We start from the raw sequence: 27,294 nt of genomic DNA on the forward strand, positions 1-27,294 counted from the left end.
TTTATTTATTCTTCAAATTTCTATCACTGCCCATCTCTTCCAAAAACGGGACTCTGGGCGGTGAGTCCAGAGTCCATTCATCTATTAAATAGAATGATAAAAACAAATGTAAGGAATCTTACACTGGTTTACACATTCAAAGGATGTTTCACATGTGCCGTCTCAGCTATTCCCAAGTACATTACAATTTAGTTTCTGTCATGGAATTTGGAGGTCTATTTGTGGCCAGGATCAATCTATTTTAACAAGCATCTCCCCATGTTTTTATTGGTATGTGGGAATGACCTTGGGAGACAGGAGGAAGAGCCATAGACTGGACAACTGTCATGTAAAAGATACCTCAGTCCACAGAAGGGGAGAGGGGTGGGAAGTGTTTCAGAAGGGACTCTCCATAGTTTTTTGGAAAGTAAAAGGAGAGGCGGGGAGAATACTTTCAGTCTTGCAAGACTGATGTTAGCCCTCTGAGGTAGTCTAGACAAGGACAACTATGAGTACTAACTTTATTGTAAGGTTAAGGTAAAGGTAAAGGTTTCCCTTGACGTAAAGTCCAGTCGTGTCCGACTCTAGGGGGCGGTCTCATCTCCGTTTCAAAGCCTTGGAGCCGGCGTTGTCCATAGGACACTTCCGGGTCATGTGGCCAGCATGACTCACGGAACGCCGTTACCTTCCCGCCGAAGCAGTACCAATTAATCTACTCACATTTGCATGTTTTCGAACTGCTTGGTGTGCAAGAGCTGGGACGAGCAACGGGAGCTCACCCCGCCGCGCGGTTTCGAACCGCCGACCTTCTGATCGACAGCTCAGCGGTTTAACCCGCAGCGCCACCGCGTCCCTCATTATTGTAAGGTTACATTAACAGAATCTTCAGAGGCATACAGACAATCAAAACAGAAAAAAAATCCAATTTACTTAATAAGAAGAATGGGTCAAATAACATTATATAGATCATCTAGGCAGAAATCCTTCTCATACATGCTAAGTTTTGATATACGAAGTCCTACGGTGAAGTGAACATAGGAGATTTGCAAATGGAAGAAAATGGCAGATGTTTGGGAAAAGACAAGGAACAAATCTGCTGCTGCCTTTCCTTTCTCTCCAAGCTGTTGTAACTACAGCATAACGCATAAACACGTCTTCCTTTTCCTCTTCAGTGTCTGTTACTTATCCCCTTTCTTTTCCTATCTTTTGGCTTGAAGCTCCTGCACTTTTCACCACCCCATCTTTCCCCTCCTAGTGCTCTTTCAAAGTATTTCTTTCTCCCATTGCTTTCATTACTTCAGGTTGCCTCCTTCTGCTTGCATCATGAACTCTTCACTCTCCTTTATTGTCATGCGCTGCCTCCCCCTGAATAACATTCAGACACTGGTTTGCGAATCAGGCTCTGGTTTATTGCAGGGCAGGTACAGCGTTGGTAGAAAAAAGCTGAGAGTGACAGGAGCGCGCCGGTGCGGGGTTTAAATACCCCGCGCCGGTCAGCGCCCCCTCGCTCACGGTCACGTCACCCCCCTTTGTCCCATGCGTTGCCCTGCCGGTGGGTGAGGGTTTCCGGGATCGCCCATCATCAGGTTTCCATTCTTCTGCTGATTGCTTTCAGCTGGGCGATCCCCGTTGTATTGCCGCTGATGGTTTGGGTGGCTCCGTGATTCATTTGGCTATTGTTTGTTGGCCGTTAGTCGTTGTAGGTTGATGGCTACTTAACTTGTACCCCTTCACCTATTTCCTTGTCATTGTCATGAGTGCCATTGCGCTGATGACTTTAGCTCAACGGCACTCATGACATACTGCCCCCTTTCCGAATAGTGTTCTCCCCCGGGTTTCTGGGTTTTCCCCGTGGAGCTGTCAAAACGCCACATTTTTTTTTTTTTTTTTTCAAAGTTCCCGCCGGAGTAGTTGTCGCCCCTCCCTTTGCTCCTCCCTCTACCACGTGCCTTCCCAGGGTGTGTCCATGGTGCGCATGCTCGGGTTCTGACCTGGCGTGCGCATGCTCCAACCACACCCTGTTTGTTTGGCTCAGTTCGGCGAGGCGAGAGGCGTGGCTGGTCGGGTGCTTCTCAGCTCCAGGTAGGGCCCTTCTTTTCTTATTTAGAGTGCGTCGCCTTTGTTGTGTCTCCTGGGCGTTGCCCCCAGGTTGCCCTGTTGACTTGCTTGCCACTCCCCCGCGGCCGGGGGGCGGGGGGAGGGTGCTGGCGATCGTTTGTCACCACCCCGTGGGCCCGGGGCGGGGGGAGTGAGTCCCGGGGGGGGGAAGGTCCACCCAAGTCGCGGGCTTGGGGGGGGCCCTTTCCCTTGGGGCACGGGAGGCGGGGGGAGGCCTGCGGGGGGGGGGTTTGGTTTTGCTGACCTTGGTTGCGGTTTGTCGGGGTATGCCCGGTGAAATGCTCTGGTCAGGTCAGGCGCGTTAACGTTGTGCGCCGCCACCCATTCCGGGTGGGGGAAGTGTTTCCACCTGACCAGATAGTGTAGAGTTCCTCGTTGCTTGCGGGAGTCGAGGATGTCCCTTATCTCGAAGTGGTGTTGCCCGTCGATCATAAGCGGTGCGGGCTGTGGCGTGCTTGGGTGCCATCGGGAGGTGGTTGCCGGTTTTAGGAGGCTGGTGTGGAACACCGGGTGGAGCCTCCGGAGGTTGTGTGGCAGGTCCAGGCGTATTGCTACCGGGTTCACTATTTGCGTGACTCGGAACGGCCCGATGTACTTAGGCCCCAGTTTTTTCGAGGGTTGGGTTGACTTTAGGAACTTGGTGGATAGATAGGCCATATCCCCCGCCTGGAACGTCGGTTGTTGGCGCCGGTGCTTGTCGGCCTGCTCTTTGCAAGCAGCCTGTGCCTCCTTCAGCGCCGCCGTGATTACTGGCCATGCTTCCGCGATCTTCCGTCCCCAGTCGCTGGCGTCCACCTGTGGTTCCGGGGGTTGAGGTAGCTCCGGTATGGGGACGAAGTCGCGCCCCGAGACTACTTCGAACGGAGTTTTCCCCGTGCTCGTGTGGACGGCGTTGTTGTATGCGACTTCGGCGAACGGGAGCAGTTCAGCCCAGTCGTCTTGGTGGTAGTTCGTATATGATCGTATAAATTGCTCTAAGGTGGCATTAAGAACCTCAGTGGCTCCGTCCGTCTGCGGATGCCAAGCCGTAGATAGGGCCTGTTGGGTCCCCGTCAGCTTCAGGAAGGCCCGCCAGAATTTGGAGGTGAACTGTGTGCCCCTGTCGGTCACCACACGTGCGGGACATCCGTGTAGCCTGTACACGTGGATGAGGAAGAGTTTGGCTAGTTGTTGTGAGGATGGGACCGACGTGCAGGGGATGAAGTGGGCCTGCTTTGAGAAGTAGTCCTTCACCACCCAAATGGCCGTTTTCTTCTGGCTGGGTGGGAGGTCCACTATAAAATCCATAGAGATTTCCTCCCATGGGCGGGAGGGTTCTGCCACCCGTTGCAATAGCCCCGCGGGTTTGCCTGGTGCCCGTTTGGCCCTAGCGCACGTTGGGCAGGACGCCACGTAGGTTTTTACGTCTCGCCTGAGCGCGGGCCACCAGAATTGGCGCCGTGTTAGGTGTAGGGTCTTGAGGAACCCAAAGTGTCCCGCTTGCTTGGCGTCGTGTGACCTATGCAAGATCGCCTGGCGTTGCGAGTCCGGGACGTAGATTCTGCCTTCCCCCCATGCCAGGTCTTGCGCCATCGTTACCTTGTCGGGGTTCGCCAGGAACCAGGGGTCGGTTTTGAGGGCGGCGGCGAGGTCCGTGCGCATTCCCCCTGGTAGTTGCGGTTGGCTTCTTTCCGTCGCCGGTTGTCCCGCCGTCGGCTGCGCCGTAGCGTCGAGCTGCCTCCGTGCGCCGCTTCGGGTGGTCACGGCCATCCCCAGTTGCGAGGCGGATAGGACCGTCCCAATGGTGTCTGGGGCGGGCTCTTCGTCTTGGGGCAGTCGGGAGAGGGCGTCGGCCAGGAAGTTCTTCTTGCCCGGCATGAACTTCAGCTGGAAATCAAAGCGGCTGAAGAATTGGGCCCATCGGACCTGTTTTGGGCTAAGGCGTCTAGGCGTTCGTAGGGCCTCGAGGTTCCGGTGGTCCGTCCAGACCTCGAATGGTTGGGTGGCTCCCTCGAGTAGGTGTCGCCATGTCTCTAGTGCCGATTTCACCGCGAAGGCTTCTTTCTCCCAGACGTGCCATCGCCTCTCTGTCTCGGAGAACTTCCTTGACAGGTAGGCGCATGGTTTCAGGAGCCCCGTGGAGTCTTTCTGTAGTAGGATGGCTCCCAGGGAGAAGTCTGAGGCGTCGGCTTGGACCACGAACGGCCGTTCTGGGTCCGGGTGCGCGAGGATTGGCTCCGTAGTGAACAGCGCTTTCAGCTTGTCGAATGCGGTCTGGCACGCGGGAGTCCAATTCAGCACTGTGCCTGGGTTCTTGGCGCGTCGGGTGTCCCCCACCCCTTTGGTTTTGAGGAGGTCCGTTAAGGGGAGGGCTATCTCAGCGAACCCCCGGGCGAATGACCTGTAGAAATTCGCGAATCCCAGGAAGCTCTGTAGTTGCCGTCTGTTGCGGGGCCGCTCCCAGTTTAGCACCGCTTCGACTTTTGCGGGGTCCATTTCGATGCCGTCCCCGGAGATTCGATACCCCAAATAGTCTAGGCGCTCTTTGTGAAACTCGCACTTTGTAGGCTTCGCATAGAGCTGCGCCCTTCTGAGCTTGTCGAGGACTTGCCTGACTAAGGTTACGTGTTCCTCGTGTGTTTTTGTGTAAATAAGGACGTCGTCGATGTAGACCAGGACCCCTTTAAACAGATGTTCATGCAGTACCTCATTGATGAGCTGCATGAACACCCCAGGGGCCCCCGCGAGTCCGAAGGGCAGTACCTTGTACTGGAAAGCGCCTAGGGGGCAGTTAAACGCCGTCTTCCATTCGTCCCCCTCCCTGATTCGGATGCGATAGTACGCCTCGCGAAGGTCCAATTTGGAAAAGACTTTGCCCGTGGACAGGTGGGCGAGCATGTCCTTCACCAGGGGTAAGGGATATTTGTTGGACAGGGAAGCCGCGTTTAGGCCCCGGTAGTCGGTACAGAGCCATAGGGTCCCGTCTTTCTTCTCCCGGAATAAGACGGGGGCTCCGACCGGTGAGCATGCTGGCTCTATGAATCCCCTGTCTAGGTTTTTATCGATGAACTCCCGGAGGGTTGCCATCTCCTTCGGGGTCATCGAATAGATCTTTGGTCTAGGTAAGGGGACGTCGGGCAGTAGGTCGATCCGGCAATCCGTCTTGCGGTGGGGGGGTAGTTGGTCCGCCTCTGCCTCTCCGAAGACCTCGGAGAAGTCGGCGTATTGTTCTGGTAGGTCTGCTGTGGTAGCGGCATTGTCTTGTGTGGTCGCCTCCGCTCGTCCTACCGTGGGGTTGCTTTTGCCAGCTGGTACTGGTGCTCGATACTCGCCGTCGCCGAATGTGAAGGTGCGGGTCGCCCAGTTGATCCGCGGGTTGTTTTTCGCGAGCCATGGCATCCCCAGGACTGCAATGGGCCGTCCGATGTGCGTGACTACGAACGATGTGCGCTCGGTGTGAGTGCCCATTTGCAGGGTGACCGGCTCGGTTTGTAGCGTGGCTGGTTTTCCTCCCGCTGTAGAGCCGTCCAGCTGGTGGAATGCCAGCGGCGTGGGGAGGGGGAAGCAGCGGAGGTCGAGTTTGGCGACTAGGTCGGGGTGGATGAGGTTTTTTGAGCACCCCGAGTCCACTAGTGCCGCGGCCGTGGTGGCTCCGTTGCCGGTAGAGAGTTGAATTGCTGCCAATATTACGGAGCTTTTGTCGTTTCGTTGAGGTGGTCCGCGTTGCTGTCCCACCGCCTGCCTCGCCACGCGTCTCAGAGCAGGCGGGGAGCATTTCCCGCCGGCTGGTCGGGGTCGGTATTGTCCTCTTCCCCCCAGTAAGCGTCCCAGCCCTCTTTCGGTGTCGCTGTGGCCACGGTCATTCTGCGGTGAGGCGGCGGCCCCGGGTTGGGTGGTTTGGGGCTAATTTTCGGGGTGGGCTTGGGCGCGCTGGTCGGCGGTCGGTTGGCGAAGCAATCGGCCGTCTTGTGCCCTAATTTGCTACACCTCCCGCAGGGCTCCCGGTTGAACTTCTTTTTTGGGTATATGGGGCCGGCCATCCCCCCGTGTGGTGCGGGTACCTTTTTCCCGGCATCGTTTGTGTCTTCCGTGGTTGTCATGAGGAAGGTGCGGTGCGCGTGTTCGGCTTTCCCCGCGAGGTGGATCCACCCGTGTAACGTTTCTGGGTCGTCGCGGTAGAGGGCCCATTGGAGAATGTCGCGGTTGAGCCCCCTTTTGAAGATTTCCAGCAGGGTGGTCTCGGACCAGTCGCTGACCTTCCCCGCGAGGGCTTTGAACTCCAGGGCGTAGTCAGGGACCGTGCGGGTGCCCTGTTTAAGTCTTTGGAGTGCGCTTTTCGCCCGCACTTTGGCTAGGGGGTCTTCGAAGTAGTCTTTCATCTCTTTGATGAAAGCAGGGAAGGTGGCGAGGGCGGGGGAGCTGGACTCGTACAGTTGGACGTACCAGTCCGCCGCCCTGTCTTGGAGTTTGATCGCCACGGCGGCGATCTTGTCGGCCTCGGAGTCATAGGAGTGTCCGTGCCTCCCCATGAACTCCCTAGCGTTGGTCACAAAAAACGAGAGTTTTGTGGGGGTCCCATCGAAGAAGATGGGGAAGTCCTTTGGGGCCCGGGCGTTTTGTGCGGCCCCGCCTCTCGCTTCTCGGGGTGTGGTGTCGGCCGCCTGTGCCGTCTGCTGGCCCTCCGCTGGCCCGTGTGGGTTCGATGCTTCGCTCGGGGTGTGGGCTTGTGCGGGGACGTCGTTGGGTGGCGCGGGGGGCATAAGCGCCTGGAGCATGGTCCGGAGTTCCGTCAGCTGAGCCCGCATGGCCGCGAGTTCAGCTCGTGCCTCCTCGTCCACAGCCCGCGCCGCCGCTGGGGCCGGTTCCGTTGGCGCGTCCTCGGGGGTGGGTTGCCGGCGGGGTTCATCGTCCCTCTGCCGCGGGTCCGCTTCCTCCGCCGTCTGATGGGTGTCTCCGTCGTCCTCCTCCGTGTTGAGCGCCGTGGGGCTGTCGCTCCACGCCCGTTGCTGGGGTGCGATGTGGGGCGCGGGGTCCTCCGCTGGTTTCGGAAGTCGTGCTGCTCCCTCCCGCGGTCGGGTTGCCTCCGTCGCCATCTCCCCTTGGGGTTGGAGCTGAGGCTCGGGTCGGGTGGGGTGGGCGTCCATGGCTCCGGGAGTCCGCGGTGCCTCTGGCCTTGGTCGGTCCTCCTCTGTCTCTTGCCGCGCGGCTCGCCCTCCTTGCCCGCGCCGTTCCGGCCTCATCTTGCTGGTCTTCTCGCCGTCTACTCCTCCCGCGGCTCGTTGTCGTCCGGTGGGGCTCGGCGAGGCTGAGTTTATGACTCTCAGCTTTATGTCATGCGCTGCCTCCCCCTGAATAACATTCAGACACTGGTTTGCGAATCAGGCTCTGGTTTATTGCAGGGCAGGTACAGCGTTGGTAGAAAAAAGCTGAGAGTGACAGGAGCGCGCCGGTGCGGGGTTTAAATACCCCGCGCCGGTCAGCGCCCCCTCGCTCACGGTCACGTCACCCCCCTTTGTCCCATGCGTTGCCCTGCCGGTGGGTGAGGGTTTCCGGGATCGCCCATCATCAGGTTTCCATTCTTCTGCTGATTGCTTTCAGCTGGGCGATCCCCGTTGTATTGCCGCTGATGGTTTGGGTGGCTCCGTGATTCATTTGGCTATTGTTTGTTGGCCGTTAGTCGTTGTAGGTTGATGGCTACTTAACTTGTACCCCTTCACCTATTTCCTTGTCATTGTCATGAGTGCCATTGCGCTGATGACTTTAGCTCAACGGCACTCATGACATTTATCCTCTGTAAGTTTCTCTGCTTTCTGTCCTTGCTCTGCTACTGAACCTGTTGTGGTTTATTTTTGCTTTTTCAGCCACATCTCAATTAGATTGCTGTTTTAATGGGCAAGGAAGTGAAGCAGCAGATCCTGTGTCATGTTCCAGCCTGGCCAATTCATGCTGGCCCAGATACAAGATGTAGGCATTCAGCTTTGTTGGGATTTTTAGTCTGGCATTCCTTTTTTATATTTTTAAAACTCATCCCCCACCACCCACCCCAGTCTATAGGCAACAAATTAGTCATGGAGGATAAGGAAAGACTTTAATCCAACAAGTCCAAAGTTGCCTTCAATCTACTCTCAGCTTGCCTTCTTGAGTGTACTGATTCAGAGCTCCCTTCTTGGATAAACAAGGATCTTTTCTCTATGCTAACATCTTGCAGTGCTAATGATTTCTTTACTTCTTTGATTAGTTTATTTTAAATTTCTTTTGCAGGCTTATTGCTCCAGGCTATTCAATTCCAAAATAGTAGTGCTCAGTTAATTTTGTTTTTAATTAAGTGGCAAATCCAAGCAGTTCCCATGCATTGCCTTTCCTTTGCTTCTGCTTTAACTATACAGTGCTCTGTCTGTCTGTCTATATATCTATCTATCTTTGCTAACTAAAGCTTAATTTCTTTGTTGTTTATGATAAAACATAAGATCAAAATTAGAATTTGAAGAAAAAACCTCAAGTCTACAATTCAGATCAGCTATTAAAGCAAAGCAATTAAGATATTCTTTGAATAGATGATTAGAATTTACAGTTTGGTTTGGTAACACTTTCTGTGAACAAACACAAAAGTACATCAGATCTTTGATTCTATCTGAAGTTATCTGATTTCATTCAATGCATCAAACTGACATATAATAATTGATTCAAATGGATGATTTAGACTTCATCTTTGCACAGGGCCTTTTAAAGACCAGAAATAGGTCAGGCCCCTCAATTTAGCATCTTTACATTTCAAAGAAATGGGGCATCTACGGAGAATCCTTCACCCTGAGTTGCTGTGACATGAGCCTGTGGCAAATATAGGCAAACCTCTTCAGATTATATCAATGAATGTTCAAGTGGGAGGATCACATTAAAAACATGCTCTCTTACCTTGTCCTAAGCCATATTCTGCTTTAAAGTTAATAATCATGCCTTTGTATTTCACCTGGAAACAAATTGGCATTTAGTGTAATACTTTAGTACAGGTGTCTTGTGGTAAAACTTTTCTAGACACCAGCTTGGCTACTGAGTTCTCTACAAACTGAACTTTCCAGACCAGATACAAAGAAAGCTCCATACAGAATGTGTTACTATAGTATGTGCACCATTGTTTTATGGTTATTTTCATCCAGGAAAGGAGTGGTTGGTGTATTAACCAAAAGATTCTTGCCTCAGTCTGAGAAACAAAAGAGAGATTCAGATTCAGAAACACTTCCAAGCTGCATATCTGCTCTTTTGGGGAGAGTGTGACCTCATTCAGAACACTGAGTTTCAGTTTATTATCCCTAATCCAATTTATTCCTGACTGCAGTCAAACATTCAGAAAAAACATGCCATTACCTGAAGATGTTACAGAGATTGAGGTATTAGCAGTATACTAATAGCACTAAGCTCCAAATCGCTTGATGATCTTCTCCAGTGGTTTCATGCGGTATTCAAGAGAGTCAGAGTCAGAGTTCCTATTAATTCTAAAACAAACAACATCCACCAGGCAAACCTTGTCTTGGCTTGACTGAGGATTTCAAGGAAGCTTGTCAAGGACAGATTGAAATTGAACTGAGAAGGCATGTCTGATCTCTGGCAGAATAGAGCACTGACAGAACTTTGAGGAATTCACTGCAGGAAGCTACAGATTGAAGTTAACTTTCAGTATAAGTGTGGGATTCCAGAACTTGTCTACACTCAACTGTGGCCTTAAAGTATCAGTTAATACTTAGCGGTACCCTACTTGCTACTGACTTTAAATGTAAATAGCCTCTGAAGCATTATGACTTCTGCATAACAAGATAACTACAGGAAAAATAGAAGTCTGAATCAGAGTTTTCAAATGATGGGGGTGTTATCTAGGAGGCTATAGGTGGGATTGTAGGGACTTCCCTATATTAGATAACCAGAGGCCCCACCCACTCTTAGTCAGAGACCTATTAGGTCCTGGTCCTAGAATCATGGCCATTCCAGGCAATATGTAATGATTGCCCAGCCCAAATACTCAGACTCACAAGAGGCTGCTAAATGAAATCTGATTTATTAAGGAACTTATGGCAAATACAGAGAAAGCTGAGAATGAGCAAAAAGCGCGCCAAATACAAACTTAAAACCCTCGATGCAAACGTATCCCGCCTCCCTGGCAACAGCCCCGCCCGGCCCAGGTGCTAGCAATCGTCAGACCTGCTAGCCTGGGAAAGTAACCTTGAACATAGCAGATAAAGCAAACACATTCCAAAGCACAGCCAAGAGATAACTACTCCCATCCTCCCGTGAAAGATGAAACACGTATCCAACTAATGACATGCGAAACGTTACGATGTATCAAAGACATTGAAACGGCGAACATGACATACCGCCTCCCCAAATACACACTTAGGGACCTGGCTTAGCGGGGTAAGCAGAGTGAAAACGGGCAACCAAGATAGGGGAAGCCACATCCGTGGCGGCTACCCATTCTGGATGAGGGAAATGCTTCCAGCGAACTAAGTAGTGCAGCGTATTGCGAAGGCGTCTAGAATCTAAAATTTCTTTAACTTCAAAGTGTTGTTGACTGTCGATCATGATGGGGGTTGGAGGTGGAGGTTGGTCATGCCAGCGGTCAGAACGAATAGTCGGTTTGAGCAAGCTGCAATGAAAAACAGGGTGTAAGCGTTTTAGATTATGTGGCAGATCAAGTTTAAAAGTCACAGGATTAATTTGAGTGACAATGGGAAAAGGACCCACAAACTTAGGTGCCAATTTCTTAGAGGGTTGTGATGACTTAATAAACTTAGTAGAGAGGTAAACCAAGTCACCGACTTGAAATGCGGGCTGAGGAGCACGTTTCTGATCAGCATAATGTTTGTAATCCAATTGGGCATCAGCCAATGCTTTTTGAATCATGGGCCAGGAATCTGCCAGTTGTGTCGCCCAATCGCCCGGTGAAGTCAGGCCGCCCGGAGGTTGCGGTAAATCTGGGATGGGTACAAAGTCTCTGCCTTGAGCAACACGGAATGGAGTTTGCCCAGTGCTTTGATGGACCTCATTGTTATAAGCCACTTCAGCAAAAGGGAGGAGGTCCACCCAGTCATCTTGCTGGTAATTTACAAAAGCCCGAAGGTACTGCTCCAGAGTAGAATTTAAAGCCTCTGTGGCCCTGTCCGTCTGTGGATGCCACACGGTGGACAGGGCTTGCTTCGTGCCCAGCAGTTTGAGGAATGCCCGCCAAAATTGCAAGGTAAATTGTGTGCCCCTGTCTGAAATTAAATGAGAGGGACATCCGTGTAGCCTGTACACGTGTACTAGAAACAGGCAGGCCAACTGCCGTGCCGAAGGGATTGACACGCACGGGATGAAATGGGCTTGCTTCGAGAAATAGTCTTTGACCACCCAAATGACAGTCTTGCGTTGACTGGGTGGTAATTCCACAATGAAGTCCATGGAAATTTCATCCCAAGGGCAAGCCGGGGTGGCGACCGGCTGCAGCAGCCCCTGAGGTTTACCCACCTTGCGCTTGGACATCGCGCATACAGTGCAAGAGGCGACATACTCTTTGACATCTTTGCGTAAGGTGGGCCACCAAAACTGCCTCCAAACCAGGTGTAAAGTTTTCACAAACCCAAAATGTCCCGCTACTTTGTCATCGTGTGAACGGAGCAACACGTCTTTTCTTAACCTCTCCGGAACGTAGAGGCGGTTGGATTTCCAAGCAAAGCCTCGGTCAAAAGTAACATTGTCCTTGTTTGCAAGCAACCAAGTATCAGTTTTCAGCTCTTTTAGAAACTTTTGTTGCAACTGGGAGGGAATTGACAAAGCAGTCGGCTGCCCTGGGTCCACAGAGGGTTGCGGCTGCGTGCACGTTTGGCTGCGCGTCACAGCCTGCATACCCAATTGGGGCGCCGTCCACAGGGTGCTAACCACCTCTGGTGCTGTACCAGAGTCCTGAGGTTGTCGTGACAACGCATCAGCCAGGAAATTCTTTTTCCCCGGAATAAACTTCAATTGGAAATTGAAATGATTGAAGAATTGAGCCCAACGGACTTGTTTTGGGCTCAGTTTCCTCGGGGTGCTAAGAGCCTCCAAGTTTTTATGGTCCGTCCACACCTCAAAAGGGTGATTTGCGCCCTCCAGCAAATGCCGCCAAGCTTCTAGCGCTGCTTTCACTGCAAATGCCTCTTTCTCCCATACATGCCATCGCCTCTCAGTCTCTGAGAATTTGCGGGACAAGTAGGCACACGGTTTGAGGCATCCTGCCCCGTCAGCCTGCATCAACAATGCCCCAATGGAATAATCGGATGCATCAGCCTGCACCACAAAAGGCTTAGAGGGGTCAGGGTGTTGCAAAATTGGTTCTTTGGTAAAAGCCGCTTTGAGCCGCTCGAACGCCGCTTGACAGGCAGGCGTCCAGCGCAGCAGCGCCCCTGGGTTCTTTACTCTTCGAGTATCCCCAAGTCCCTTGGTTCGCAGTAATTCTGTTAGTGGCAAGGCAATTTCAGCGAACCCCCCTATGAATAATCTGTAGTAATTACTGAACCCCAGGAAACTTTGAAGTTGCCTGTGGGTGCGGGGGCTTTCCCAGTCCACGATGGCTTGCACCTTAGCAGGGTCCATTTCTATGCCCTTATCAGAAATTCTATACCCCAAATAGTCAATTTGCGTCTGGTGAAAAGCACATTTAGACAGTTTGGCATACAATTCTGCTTTTCTGAGTTTGCTAAGCACCCGTTTTACCAGAGAGACATGTTCTTCTGTGGTTTCAGTATAAATCAATACATCATCCAAATATACCAGTACCCCTTTAAACAGATGCTCATGCAGTACTTCATTGATCAATTGCATAAATACCCCAGGAGCCCCAGCCAGTCCAAAAGGTAACACCTTATACTGGAATGCACCCAACAGGCAATTGAATGCCGTTTTCCACTCATCGCCCTCTTTGATGTGTACACGGTAATATGCTTCTCTCAAATCGAGTTTAGAGAAGATTTTACCCTTCGCCAGATGTGACAACATGTCCTTGATCAATGGCAAAGGATATTTATTGGAAATTGAGATGGCATTTAACCCATGGAAATCAGTACAGAGTCTTAATGTCCCGTCCTTCTTTGGGCGGAAGAGGACCGGTGCCCCCACCGGTGAATTCGCTGGCTCAATGAATCCCCGCGCCAAGTTTTTGTCCACAAAGTCCCTCAGCAAAGTTAGTTCCTTTTGCGTCATGGAATAAATCTTTGGCTTGGGCAACTGGGTATTGGGCACCAGCTCAATGGCACAATCCGTTTTCCGATGGGGGGGCAATTGATCCGCTTCCTTTTCGCCGAACACATCAGCAAACATCTGGTACTCAAGTGGCAAACCTTCCAGAGGAGGGGCTGGGCAATGCGGAGGCGCAGCTGCCGCTACCCCCACCATCTCCTCTGGGGTACTCTTCCCGTCTGGTGCTTGGCAAAACCCATCCCTAAAAGTGACAGTCCGGTAAACCCAGTTTATTTGGGGATTCTGCTGAACCAACCAGGGCACCCCCAAAACCACCAAGGGACCACCCACCGGAGCCACGACAAAGGACAAACCTTCGCGATGGCTGCCCAGCTGCAAGGCTACTCACCCTGTGAAATGGGTGACTGGTTTGCCCCCTGCCATGGACCCATCCAGCTGTGTAAAGGCGATGGGTCACTGCAAGGGGAACGTGGGTAGCTCCAGAGCCGCTACCACATCGGGGTGCATCAAACACCTTGAACACCCCGAATCAATCATGGCCCATACTTCTACAGTCTTGGATCAGGAGCCCAACTTCAATTTCACCGTGAGAATGTGGTAACTGCCACTCACCGATGAAGGCTCATGCCCTTCTTCCACCACCTGCCCAGCGGCGCCCTTTAAAGCAGGTGGCTGCCGTTTCCTGCCGGCTGCAGTAGTTTGGGCTCCCCCTCCTCCGCGTAGAATGGCACACCGTCTCCCTCGCTTTCAGCCACCGCCGCTTTCTGCTTCCTCAGCAGGGAAGGGGACTTCGTCGGCGGCTTCCCCAGCCGATCTTCCCCCTTTGCCTTTGGGCACGCTGCTACTCGATGTCCCTCCTTACCATCGCAGACATTGCCCTTTCGCATACCGCTTCTCTCACTCCTCTTCCCAGGCTCTTTGTCTGGGTCGTCCCCCGGTGCTCTGTGGGCGACTAGGCTTTAACTCTCACCCCGACTTGGCAGCCCTCCGATGGGCGAACACCTCATGGGCATGCTCAGCCCTCCCCGCGAGCTGGATCCACTCGTACAACGTATAGGGGTCGTCCCTCCCCAAGGACCAGCGCAGCACCCCTGTGTTCAGGCCATCCTTGAATAACTCGATGATGGTGGCTTGGGACCAGTCATCCACTTTCCCGGCAAGCGCTTTGAACTCCAGCGCGTAATCAGCCACGGATCTCGATCCCTGCTTGAGTTCCTTCAAAGCTCGCTTTGCCCTCTCTTTTGCCAGGGGATCTTCAAAGTGCTGCCTCAACGCCCAGAGGAACTCGTTAAATTTCTCCAGTTCAGGCGCTTCCGACTGGCACATCTGGACATACCAGTCTGCTGCCCTTCCTTTCAGTTTGGTGGCAATGGTGATGATCTTTGCTTTTTCCGATCGAAAAAGCGACCCCCATTCCTCTTTATGCTTTAGCATTTGTCAGGAAGAATGCTTTATGCTTTAGCATTTGTCAGGAAGAATGAGAGTTTTGTCGGGTCCTCATCAAACTTGACAGGGAAGTCTCTCATCCCGCCCGTCGACAGGCTGCACCCCAACCCCGGGGCTTCGGTGAGCTGCGCCTCTCCGGCCCGCGGCGGCATGGGGGCTGGAGCTGGCCGCACGGGTGGTGATGCTACTTCCATCCGGACCGCTTGTTCACCTTCCCTCGGATGCGCGGTCCGTCTCTGCTCTGGGGACTGCCCCTGGGACGAAGGGGTCGAATGCCGTTGGCTGGACCCATCCTGGGTTTCCTTCAACGAACTCAGGTCTAGACTCAGCTGTTTCAGTATCGTCTCTAATGAGTCCATTTTCGACTCCAACACCCGGATACGGTCCGGGGTGGGGGAGCCCTCCTTAGGCTGCATCTGGATTACTGTAGGGGACAGTGGGTACCTCTGCCTCCAGGATGGACCACCCGCCACCGATACATCCCCTTGGGTCTCGTCCCAGGTGACCAGCTCACCCGGGGTGGTTACGGTGGTCTCCGGGGCAGTTTTCATGCCCCCAGCTTCACCCTCCGACTCGGAGCTCGCCTCTTCCAGGATAGCTGACAGCTCCCCTACTTGGGATGGTCGGTCGGGGCGTCTCACGGTCGAGTCCGGCTCCCCTTCTTCCATCAGCACAATATCGGGTTCGGTCATCGCTGGCGCTCTCCCTCACAGGGTTAGACAACTTGCCCTTTCCTGGAAAGGGGCCAGCGGAGTTGGGATTTAGATTCTCATCTTTATGTAATGATTGCCCAGCCCAAATACTCAGACTCACAAGAGGCTGCTAAATGAAATCTGATTTATTAAGGAACTTATGGCAAATACAGAGAAAGCTGAGAATGAGCAAAAAGCACGCCAAATACAAACTTAAAACCCTCGATGCAAACGTATCCCGCCTCCCTGGCAACAGCCCCGCCCGGCCCAGGTGCTAGCAATCGTCAGACCTGCTAGCCTGGGAAAGTAACCTTGAACATAGCAGATAAAGCAAACACATTCCAAAGCACAGCCAAGAGATAACTACTCCCATCCTCCCGTGAAAGATGAAACACGTATCCAACTAATGACATGCGAAACGTTACGATGTATCAAAGACATTGAAATGGCGAACATGACACAATATCAGTAGAAACAAAACTGAAAGTATTGAAACAACATTCAGAAGGAAACAAAATCTGGAGGGACCTCAGAGGGATACCAGGATGATTTCACAGGGTGAATAGGGAAAAGCTGGTGTATGTCACTCCCTCTTTCCTCTCTCCCTCAACAGCTTTCAGGGTATTCTTATATTATCCAAGACAAATTGTTTGATTGGAGAGTTTTTTAATGAGGTTTGGTGATTCAGAGTCCCTCTTTTGGGAGAGATGGGCAGTGGCTAAATTTGATCAATCAATCAATCAATCAATAATAACTCACCAGCCCACCTGCAAACTTCCCAGAGCTGAGCCTCTCCTCCTTCCCTGAGCCATTGCTGCTGTTGCCCGTGATGTCCCTGTGTGCATATCATCCTGATCCACTCTGAAGTTCTCAGCATCTTCCCCCTCCTCAGCTGCTCTGATGTCCCAGCATGGCACATCCTATTGGCCCCCCACTCCCAATGGTACTGATGTCTCAGTGTGTCATATCCCACTGGTCCCCAATTGTCCCCCATCTTGCCAGCATCTTCCCTCTCTCCCTCCTCTCAGCTGCTGCTGTTTGGTGAATGAAAGTGCTTGTGCATGGTATATTTTGTACATTCCTAATTGCATCCTTTAAAGAAGGTGTTCGGTCCTCTTTCAGAGAGACATTTTTTATGTTGACTAAGGCATTTTAATCATCTCTTGGCTAGAGAACCAGGATCTAGAAGACACATTGTAGAATGTGCAGCATCAGGGAGCCAAAAATGTCCTTGGCTATCACAAATTAAAACTGAGCCATTCTAACTAAATAACAGGGGTTACTAAAACTGCTATAATTGACTCTGCACAAGTGGTAGCATACTGATGGCCTGAAAGAGAGAAACTTTATTGGCCAAAAAAAAAAAAAGTCATTAAAAGCATCACAGCAAGCCTCTGAACTCTGGAAGCTGGATAACTTAATTTAATTCTCTTAAGTCTGAAGGGGCAAAGAATCTTCTCATAACAAACTTGTCCCCACACTGCAAATCCATTTATGGTTTCATACAATCATAAAATCATAGGACTGGAAGGGACCTTGAAGATCTTCTAATCCAATGCCCTATCCAGGGCAGGAATTCTTATACTATCCAAGACAAATTGTTTGATTGGAGAGTTTTTTTAATGAGATTTTGTGATTATTTATTTATTCGATTTCTATAGCTGCCCTTCTCGGCAAGTGACTCAGAGTGGTTGATTATTCTAAATAACCTGAAGAAATAACTTGAAAATCTCATTAGATCACCATGAAAAACGCATGTTATTTTCTGCAGAAGCTAAGGCTATTGCTCACCAAAGACTATTTTGATGGTTCAATGTGCATTAAATGACACAACGTGTAGAAGGACCTTCTTCATTTACTGCTTTACAGAACTGCAGTGCTCAGGAGGATTGATGTAGTATTTTTTCCCAACTGTTTTTCTTCTACAAAGCTCCAGATTTGAGTTTGGAAGAATATGGGGGAGTAATCTAGAGTTCTGTTCTGTAAATTGCCCCTTTCCAACATTGCTTTTAAAAACATACAAAAACAAAATGTACACACACACAGACACACACACAAGATTATGTCACCTGTGACTTGTGAAAATATTATGAATGAAAATAGCAGAGGACTGAGAGGGTATATAACTACTTCAACTGTTTCTATCTGCTCCATTCCTAACCCCTAATCAGGGCTGCTAAATGGAAGCCCTTGTTCAGAGAATTTTTACCAGGAGTGAAGACAAACTCTGCAGAGACAAGGCCAAAGAAAGCAGAGGAAATCCAAGATCACAGAGCAAGTTGGGGTTTGAGTCCCCAAAACTTCCCCTTCTCAATTTCTCCTCAGTTAATTCCCAGTCAAATGCATCACCCTCCTACATATCCTCCAGTTATTGATTTCCCCTTCAATTAATTCCCAGATACTCATTTCCCTCCCAGAGTCTCCCAAATTAATTGCTCTTTTCTTAAGTCCTACTAAAATTCAATTAGCTCCTAGTTCCCACTCCCAAATTAATTTCCTGTCCAGATTGCCTCCCAAACATTCTCGTAATACATCTGCCTGCTCATGCTCCCCAATTGTCTCTAATAGTTTATTTCATCCCTCACATCCCCCACCCGAAACTAGTCCCAGTACAACACTAACCATCGCAGTACTTTCTTTTTCATTGGTCCTTTTGCCCCAACATATTGAACACAGACCTTAAAATACATTGATCCTTTCATACATAAACTGAACGCTTATTTCAGTTCTTTTGCAAATGGATGGTACAGTGCACAATGAAGACTGAACAAAAAGTCAGAGGAGTAGCTGCACCCTCTACTTAAACTTCAAGCATCTTACGATGCTTCAAAAATGCTCGGCATGCGTGTTTTTTTTAAGGAGTGGGGGAAAAAGTCATCTGATGTTTGTTTCAACCTCAGGGGAGTTCTGGGATAGATTCTCTAAACCTTTATTTTGGTGTATAAATTGATGACTGGACCCCCTCCCATTCCTTTGGAGAGAACACTTAATGCTGTGCCAATATGTGTGTGTACAAAGCTGTGCACAATTCAGTTCTGTACTTATATATGCCCTCTGCTATGTGGCAGATAAACTGCATTGCACTGAATTCTTCTCCCTCTGCTATGTGGCAGGGAGTGCATTGCACTGAATTCTTCCAGGTAGAATAGAAATGTTGCAACATGTTTTTGGGAGTGGGAGGATGGAGCTTTCCCTTAATGTTGGTAGCAGCAGGTTTTGTTGCTCTCAGGTTTATGTAGTTACAGCTGTTTCGCATCCATCACAAAGCCCAACCTAGCATTGTCTGAGGACATCAGTGACATCCACACCATTGAGAATATTCTATAAAGTGACATTCATTGCCATGGGAGATGAGAAGGAAAAAAAAAAAAGCTCCAAAACTCTTTCCAAAAGATCTTCAGAAAGTACAGATTGTCTGTAAACTGTGGTTGGTTTGGATTTACAGAAATTTGGTTTAGCTGTGCCTTGTTGAATGAGCCAGAATACCTGCTTTCACATGTAACATGGAAGCCATAAAACACGGCTCACAAAAGCCAATGGTGGATTCACCTATCACATTAAGCTAAAACCAATGGTGCCTTAGTGAGATATGCAGATGCAGTTTCTATATGCATATGTGGGCGTAATCACACATTTCTAGTATAATCCCAAACTGAGATTCTTTGCATTCAGTGATCATACTTACAGAAGAAGGATGCTGAAAGTCAGTATTTTTAAACAGTAAAATAATAGGTTTCATATTAAAGAAAAGCATCCCAAAAGACTAACTGACCTCTTTAGAGCACAGGAAAATGGTTTCCTTCCACTTCTCACATCATTCTCATGATGTGGCCCCTGGATGCACACAAAATAAATACATGATTGAGCATTGCCCTCGCCTAATGTTTGTTCTTGAAGGAAAAACATAAATTGGGCTATTAGCAAGAGAAATGGAACCCAAATGCACCACAGCAACCATTTTTTAATGAGCTGATTTCTAGTGGGCCAGCGGGTAGTCCTGACATTGAGCTGGGCCTAAGACAGAATAGTGTTGGCAGCCAGCCAGTGTACTGCTGAGAAGAAGCTAACCAACTTATGCATCTTATTTAGTGCATTTATTAAAATATTTTCTAATGCCTCTAAACAAATGTTCCTATCTATTAGGAGCTGTACATTCCCAAGCACCATATAATGCCTTATAATAGCTTTTGGGTGTTTGTTGAAGTTCATGTCTTAACAAATGTTTTATGGATTGTAGTTGTAGACAGATGTTAAAAGGAAATTTATTTCCATTTTGTTGTAGAGAATTGAATATAATGCAGGTCTCTGCAGATGCCTATTGTAGAAGCCTGCTAGTTTTGTCCCAAGTTTTCCTGAAAGAATGTTAACCAGTTCAGTTCTGATCTATACTGTCCTCTCTTAGTCTTCACAAGTACAGAGACTGTGACCACATGGGTATCCCACTTCAATGACTATAAATAGCGCAATGTCTATAGACATATTTTGCACACTGAAAATAGAGATTTATGAAATCTGTGGATATAATTTTAAGATTTCCTTGCACACATCAAAGAGCAACCTATCATACCTTAATAGGCACCAGTGCTAGCTCTGTAGAATACAATAGGGAACATATAGACATCCTGAGGTATGAATCCAATGGCACATTGCTAACTGCTCTCAAGGGGGACAGTAGGCTGTAGATAACTCTGTGTTCCCTCTTTGTCTATTACTCTGCTTGTTCTTTGTCTAAGGGATTGCTAATTGCAGGTCACTTTCTTGTGCCTTTCTTCCCAGGTACATACATACAGAGTACATGTGTAATGGTTGCCTATTCTAAAGCACTATCAGACTCATGAACAGGAATAATTGAATGGGAGCTTTCCATCCACGGTCTCCCCCACACCGTTAAGGTAACCCACAAACACAATGCTTTCCAGACACTGAATGGATGGGAAGTTGAAGATGCAGCCATCACCACACATTGTTGTTGTATTTCTTGATTAACTTCTTCATTACTGGAACATATTAATAAATATGTTTTAAATAATTAATAAATATAAAAAACTAATAAAATAGTTTATCACAAGATTTGAGCAAGAGGCTGCATTCCCAAGAGAATGGGTCTGTGTGGTGCTTGAACAGCTACTTGTCCCACTCACATTCATGCTTTACATACTTAGATGTTTACAATATCTAAAGCATGCATTTTTAGGTATAGAAGCACCCACCTACAATGTACAATGAGTTAAAAATAGGCTTTCCTATCTTTGACCAAGCATTCATTTTATATTCAGATCATTGAATGAAACTGATTATGAAAGGGGAATACTTATTTGTTTAGAGCAGAGATAAGCAATAAGGCACCCATGGTCTGTTGCTATTTCTTTTTTAATTACAAATGAACACAACATAAAATGTCTGAAATCTCAGTCTTAAAATCTTTAATGAGGGCTTGCAGGATGTGGACCTTCCCAGGACTTTTAGAGAACTCTTAAGATTCTAGACAATCTTGGGCACTTAGGAAGATTACATTATGACACCCAAGGCCAGATAAAGTTGTGACTTTCTGAAGCAGTATGTAATTAATTAGTAGAATTTGTTGCTACAAGATGTAGTAATGGTCATTAATTTGGATGGCTTTAAAGAGATATTAGACAAATTTATGGTGGCTAAATATATCCATGGTAATGAAATACAAATTCCAAAATATGCACTTGAAAACCCATTACTAGAAAGTAATAGCTAAAATATTGCCACCAACCCTAGCTTGCAGAGCCTGATTATTAGTAGGCTTCCAGAATTTGGTTGTTTGCTGTTGGAAATGTGACTATGTGATTCAATAGGGCTCATTTTATTTTCACCTAATTATAGGCAGAAGCTTTTGGTTGTCAATGTTAATAGGAGGTGAACTTTAATTCTCTTAGGACTGATTAGCATAAAAGTAGTTTCCTCCAGCATGAACATAGGCTACTGACCATTTCTAGAGGGCAGGAATGCACACAATCATCCTTTGGCCACCTCTACCTGTCTTTTTCTGCCTTTTATCAAAAGTATTGTTCTCTGATTTGTGCTGTCTCAAGTGGTGCTACCCAAATTGCCTGCTGTGATTCATATCACTGTAGAAAAACACCTCCACTCATTTGGTTATTATGCACTATGGTAGGAACAGTGAAAAGGTAGGTTTAAAAAAAAAACAGATTTGCTGATGGAACAGTGAAAATACAGATTTTTAAAAAGATATATGAATAGGCTGACCATATTTCCTTGAGACAAAAACGGGACATTGGGTTGGTAAAATGGGGCAGGGCTGGGTAACAGGCTGGATCGGCAGGCAGGAACTTCTCCGGTTTTCTCAGGCTGAGAATCTTTGGATTCCTTCATTTGCAAGAGGCAAGGCTGGGCTGGAGAGTCTAGTGAATGGTTGTCCCCGACAAGCCATTCCTCCTTTGGCTGTGCTTTTACGTTCTTTTCTTTTCTTTTCATTTCAAGGCAGGAGCCACTTGCTCATTCTTTGATCACCGCTTATCAGCTGATCCTGTTTTTTTTTCTTTTTAGGTTTACCACTGGGTTGAGCTCTGTGGCTTTTTCCCTGCCATTTCTGCTGAGCTGCCCCTTCTTCCACTCAAAGTCAGACTGCATTCTGACAGGTTCATGGGAACTTTCAAATTTTTAAGTAAGGTTTTTAAGAAAACGGGACAAAATGGACATTTATATTAAAATGACGGGACGGTCTGGAAATGTTAAAAAAACAGGACTGCCCCATTCAAAACGGGATGTATGGTCAGTCTATATATGAACAATGTAATGTGGATCACTTTTATAACCAGGTAAGTTCTGCCACTTTCTCCTTCTAATCCAAGTGATAGGAAAAGTAAAAAAAAAAATGATAAGACCTGTGCCTGCTTGAACTCTATCCCTCCCTTCCTTTTATAGGCAGGATAAACAAGAATGGGAATCCATCTATCAGGAGTAATGGTAAACCATTCAGGCCATTACCTTGGCCAAAATGGAGGAAAGGGTTAAAATCTAGTAAGGGTTTCCTTAAACCAGCTTCATTTCCAAATGTTTTACATGCAGGTGTTTATCAGTTTAAGGCTGTGATGCAGAAAAGCCCTTAGAGAACATCATGTGCAGTGGTACCAATCTGATGGCCAGAAGAACAAAAGGCCATGACCAATCTGAAGTACCAGATATTATCCCATATGAACTGAGATAGCAATGAAAACAATGCCCACAATAAAGACTGGCTAGGTGGTTCTCTTCTATGCAGTCCTCAGAAGCATGGCTTGAAACTAAAGGCTCTTGACAAGCTATACCATCTCTAGGGAGCAATACTCACACATCTTACATGGAAATCAAAAGAGTGTTTGAATCTTTCCTCTTGGTAACTATAATGATATCATTAAGCTCCAGCTGTGAAGCTAACAATATACAAGCTGCAAAACATAATCCCCTGCTAAAAGATGCTGTGGTTTGCACAAGCTGTATGTGAGCAACTCCAAAGGTACAGGTAAGAATATTTTATTATGACTTTTTCCATACACACACACATACAGACACAGAGGTATTGATTTCATCTCCTCCAGCAAATGCTCAATAAAAATAGACCACTTATAGCCTGGGAATTCCAATCCAGATGCCAAACCACAAACATCATGGGGAAAGCAAGTAAAGAGATTAATGCTCTTTCTCCTAGGCAGGTAGCTCCTTCCATGTCCTTAAGATTTTAAATTCTTTCGAGCTTCTCACATACAAAGTAACACCATCTTCCCCAACTTTATCTCTGAGTTCTCTTCTTTTAACAGAACAGCATCTTGTCTGTTTTGCAGCAGACCTACTTCCTCAACTGTTACCTTCCTTATTACTAGGCACAACAGCCACATTTTTCCCAAGCTAAGGAGCATATCAGTTAAGATACTAAATGTGTAATTAGAACTCCTGTCTATGTTGTTTTATAATTCATAATAGAGTTGCCACCCCTAATTCACTCTCTCCCCAACATTCCATTAGAGCCACACTATATGAGAACTGAAGGACTGACTCTTCACTCAGCTCCGATTCTGAAGAACATGATATTGGTCCTGCTGTCTGGTAGGAAAAAAAATCGAGTCAAGACAAATCAAATCAAATCTCCCACCAGTGTCTCTATGAATGTATTTTTTGTGGGCACTGTATTTTCCATAACTCATATATAATCATCACTAAATTATTTGGCAGAGTGATCTCCTCTAACATCAAAACTGCTCTCTCATTGATGAACAAAATGTAGTGTGATGATACTATCAAAAATTTTACTGATGGGTTATTCAGATGAGGAACAGTTCTGCTCTACCATTAGGCAGAGTGGAACAACAGCATTAGGCAACTGATTATGAGTGGCTCCCCCAATTATCCTTTCGCTGTTAGAAAAGAAAAGAAAAAAAAAGTGTTATGTGGACTGATCTTCATTGCCTATTGGGCTGCTGTCTGCCAGTGCCATGAAAGGCACTGTCCCATCACCAATTCTTATGTAAAATCCAATTTTGCTAGTCCATTTTACATACCATCCTGAGCAATTCTGCTGATATTTGTGCTCTGTGGATAGATACATGTGGTCCTATTACAGCATATTTGTATTAGAGGGTGGAGGAAAAGGGCAGAAAAAAGATAATGGAGAAAAAGATAGTGTCCTTCTACCATTTCTGAATGGGACGCGGTGGCGCTGCGGGTTAAACCGCTGAGCTGTCGATCAGAAGGTCGGCGGTTCGAAACCGCGCGGCGGGGTGAGCTCCCGTTGCTCGTCCCAGCTTCTGCTCACCTAGCAGTTCGAAAACATGCAAATGTGAGTAGATCAATAGGTACCGCTTTGGCGGGAAGGTAACGGCATTCCATGTCATCATGCTGGCCACATGACCCGGAAGTGTCTATGACAACGCCGGCTCCAAGGCTTAGAAACGGAGATGAGCACCGCCCCCTAGAGTCAGACACGACTGGACTTTACGTTAAGGGAAACCTTTACCTTTACCTACCATTTCTGAATTCAAAACATGTTTCTGCTTTGACTGAGATCTAGTGAAGATCTCTTCATCACTTCCAGAATAGACTGTGGGAAACAGATTAATTCTGAAAACAAATGACAGATGAAATAATTGCACCTGGCATTTGTTTATTTGCTTGCTTCCTTATTTATTTATTTATAAAGTAGGCTTATATGCTGCTCTAATCATCTGTGAGTCTGAATGGCTTACAGACCTCCTGAAACAGTATTTTAAAACTAAGGTGTAACAAAATAATATAACAATGTAATAAATAATACCCCATGCGCTGAGAGATACCATCCACATCAAGAAAGACCAAAATAACTTCCTCAGTCTACAAAGGCTTATAGATGGAGCTTCATGGTTCTGGAAAAAAAAAAGCTAATAAGATTGGGGCCAATATGGTATCAGGGAGAATGGTGTTCCAGAGAAGAGGGGCAGTGACTGAGAAGGGATGGGACCTTGAGGAAGCCTTCTCTTCAGGTTCTTAGTGTTTCTTGAATAGTAAAATTTAAGCTCAAAACAATCTGGATTGCTGTGACAATCAGTGCAGAAAATGTATGAATGAAGAACAAGAAAAAAAAATTAAAACCCATGAAAGAGAAGTGGAAAAAGAGGCAATGGATAAAAGTATTTTAAAAAAAAAAACTTCTGGAAATGGGGAGGCCCTCAGTGGATTGCATTTTTTTCAAGTGCATTTCCTTCCAAAATGTGTGTCAAATGTGGCCCTTCACATACTTTGGGTCTCAAGCCTAGAGCTAACTTACATTAGCATAAGCTGTATTTCAGAAGTGCCTGTGTTAATGGTGTAGACTTTCTCCACATTGAACATCTCTTGCAACAGTGATAAGCAACTCTACAAGTCTATGGTAGCCTTCTGCAACCTGTGAGCCATGCTGGCTGGGAATTCTAAGAACTATACTCCAGTCCATCTAAGGAGTACCAACTAGGTTTCCCCCCACCCCCTTTGGTTAGAGTTATAGCATGCTTTTCCTTCAACAGCTCCTTCAAGGTGGTGTAAATAGTGCTTCCTCATATTACTCCCCACAGTAACAATGCTGCATGGTAAGTTGGGATAATAGTGGCCCAAAATCTAATGAGCTTCTGTGGCTGAGAGTGAACTTGAACCTGGTCACCTTGATGCCAGTCCAACACCTTAACATCTACACCACCCTGAGGTATGATGTGTTATGCTCACGGTAGAGGGTACATGGGGGCTTCTTCTAGCTGTTTTGTATAATATAAATTTCACAAAAGTGAAGAGAATTTGGGCTATGCTACCCTTCTGGAAGATAAGTCTTCAAGACTCTCTTTTTCTTGTTGTCTTCCAATAGCTCAACTTAACTACAGCAAATCTTTCCAGTTTGTGACATTCATTTGCCTATATTGACTGGAGCGAAGTCTCTTCGCTCAAAACAAATATTTATTCATGGGTTTTGATGTAGTTAGGCAGAAAAAGCTCTGATGTTCACTTTCTGCTTCTTCATCTGTGCTGCGTGGTTTGTCAGCAGCTTACCTTGTTCATACAAAACCAATGGCTTTCTCACTTAGATTATCAAAGGCAGAAAAACTTAAAATGCCATGTGATGAATAAAGCTGTGCCCCCCAAATTATGTTGTGGACCTGTTTCCAGTCCATGAAGTTTTAGCGCCATTGTCAAGAGGCAGGAGAGATACTGCATTTTGGCAGCTCCCAAAGGAGGGCTGCCTTTAATAAATAATGATGGTGGCAAAAGATGCAGTGTTTATGTGTGTGCATTCTTTTTATAGTGATGTGACATCATTTGACAAGCATTGTGAGCCTGCTATATTTTTATTCACAAAGCTCCTATCTCTAATGGCATAGACACCTTTCCAAGGTCTTGTGGAAGAACTGGCAGCCTAATTTGCAGCTCTGTTGATGCCATTAATTGTAAAAAGAGAACACACACACACACACACACACACAGACTCATATGATGCAGCCACATTTACCAGTCATCAAGGTTAGTCTCTCCAGGGGCTGGGCAATTAAGAAATTTTCCTTTCCCACAAATTAGGGTGTTTTCCCCATTTATTTCTCCATTTCCCTCTCCGTATTGTTTTTTTCGAGTGAAAAACCTTGTGCAATAGGAGGTAGATGAAAATTACACAATATTGTATCATGATATATTGATATAACTGTTCTAAATTTTATGTAGAAGAGAAGGAGACCTTATCATGGAAATATATTCATCAATGGGAGTTCTGTATAGGTTAGGGCAAACTTTTCTGACAGTATAATGAACACCAGACTAACATGGTACTTCATTATAGCTTTGTAATACCTTGGAATTCCCTGTTAAACCGAATCAAGGACATTTCAGTAAAATATCCAGATAATAAAGCTGGATCTGAGTCTTAAACCAGATTTCTCACTATTTGGAATCTCTGTGGTACTTGGGCTTAACCTAAGTCAGGGATGAAGTATCAAAATGAATAAAGTCTGAGGGAGGAAGGCCCAAGACCAAGCATGTCTTATGGAACCACAGAAAATAATCTGCACTGGGTCAATGTATTATACTTATGTTTAATCTATTTCTGGACAATGTAAACAAGCTGAGATTGATCACAACGAATTTACTGCCTTCCTTGCAAGCAACTCTACCAATTATCGTAGGAATATGCAACACTTTTTTTAAAGATATCTGAGGATTTCAGGAGAAATGTCCAGTGATATGATAACATCACCAGCTAGATGGGGCTAAAAGTATCTGGTTTATTTTTCTGTGTTTGGCGGTGCATTTGAAGATTTTAAGGGTAGAAATGGATGCATACTGTGAATAAAGCAAAACAAACCACGCAACCAAAAATCAGCCTTTAGGCCATCACATTTTTTCAGAGTAAACTGGTGATGCCAAG

Source organism: Candoia aspera, chromosome 1 (assembly GCF_035149785.1).
Source record: "Candoia aspera isolate rCanAsp1 chromosome 1, rCanAsp1.hap2, whole genome shotgun sequence".
NCBI classification, from domain to species: Eukaryota; Metazoa; Chordata; class Lepidosauria; order Squamata; family Boidae; genus Candoia; species Candoia aspera.